Below are 1,504 nucleotides of genomic sequence, written 5' to 3' on the forward strand. Positions count from 1 at the left end.
CTAGAGCAGTATGTTGCCCGATTCACTCAGTAAACTTTGGAATCATCATTTAAAAACCATAAATAAAATATTAGAAATGCCAGATGACATTTACTTGAAGCAACAACAGAGTGCGTTCAATGTACTGTAAGATACAAGCCAAAATTGAAATTCTGCAACAACAACAAGCAGCAGCTTATCTTTGTCTACAAGGAAAAACTGAAGCACTTCCATGTGCACTTGATTAATTATGGAAATAAGTATTTGTTTGTTTTCTCTGACTCTTTGGTGCAATAATCTGGCTGCAAATTGATTTTCAGCAGGCGCTAGCTAGAGTATCATGTCTGGTATAGTACAAGCCCTCTTGTCTCCAAAGATTATTCCATCTATGAAGAGTCTGGCAAGTAAACAAAGGAACAGGTGGTTGGCTGCAAAAGAGGCAAAGGAATAATACCACGTCCACAGTACATGGATCCGTGTCTGTTTGTTGTTCTCAGCTTCCAGGCTCTCGAGTCTCTGACTGTGAGCATGGGCCTAATGACAGTGTTTAGCCATGTCCTCAAGTTCAAAAACATCCAGAAGCTTTGACAATAGTGCTGTTGCTCTGGTCATAAATTGTGTTTTATTTCCCTGTTTTTTCCCTGCTGTCGCTTACATGGCCACTCTGCAGCTGCAGATCTAAAAGCTTCTTTTGCTCACAACAAAGCCCGTCTAAAATGCTTATAGGAATAGTTTGACATCTTGGGAAATACAGTTGCTCGCATTCTTGCCTCGAGCTAGATGAGAAGATCGATTCCTCCCTCTGTCTGCTGAGTATGAAGGTAGGAGACAGTCAGCTTAGCTTAGCCTGAAGACTGCAGTCAGTCAGTCAGTTAACTGTGACAGTATAACTAAACACTTTTTACACTTTGGTATTTGTTTGATTAATGGGGTCTTAAACATTTTAAAGCTATGGACCCCTTAGCTGATGAGACAGAGCAGAGACCCACATCACATATGTGGCATCAAATATTTTGGGGTTTTCTTTTGTTTGCATTAAGTCATAGCTGCTGAGTCAGCAGCAGTTGTAATTTGCTGTGTTACCCTCACCCTCTGCACTTAAGCTGGTGTTTTCTGAAGTGGAAGGTAGGCTTAACTCTCTTGCTTGTGAATTTATAAAATGATCTCTTGCGCCTCAGAGGCCCTGTAGGCTATACTTGGTTCCATAGTGTAGTGGTTATCACGTCTACTTTACACGCAGAAGGTCCTGGGTTCAAGCCCCAGTGGAACCACGAAGTCTTTGTCTTCAAAAAGCTCCTGAAGACCCAGATCTTCAGAGAGATTCTCCTGTCCTGATTTAGCAATACTCTTCCAGGGCCTCTTCTATGTAGCTTGATTGTTAATCCTCTTTTGTAAGTCGCTTTGGATAAAGGCATCTGCTAAATGCATAAATGTAATGTAAATGTAAATAACAACACAGCTAAAGTAAAATAATCAGCACATGGCTAACTAATTCACTATATTAATAGATGCCGCACAGTGATTA

General features: G+C 40.7%; 1 non-coding gene across 1 annotated transcript; it reads left to right on the forward strand.

Annotated features, from left to right (window-relative positions):
- Window positions 1–1,177: 1,177 nt before the first annotated feature.
- trnav-uac (transfer RNA valine (anticodon UAC)) lies at window positions 1,178–1,250 on the forward strand. Its single transcript has one exon. It is a non-coding gene; the product is annotated as a tRNA-Val (tRNA).
- Window positions 1,251–1,504: the final 254 nt, after the last annotated feature.

The sequence above is a fragment of the Lutjanus erythropterus genome, chromosome 5 (assembly GCF_056507025.1).
Source record: "Lutjanus erythropterus isolate fLutEry1 chromosome 5, fLutEry1.hap2, whole genome shotgun sequence".
Lineage (NCBI taxonomy): Eukaryota > Metazoa > Chordata > Actinopteri > Lutjaniformes > Lutjanidae > Lutjanus > Lutjanus erythropterus.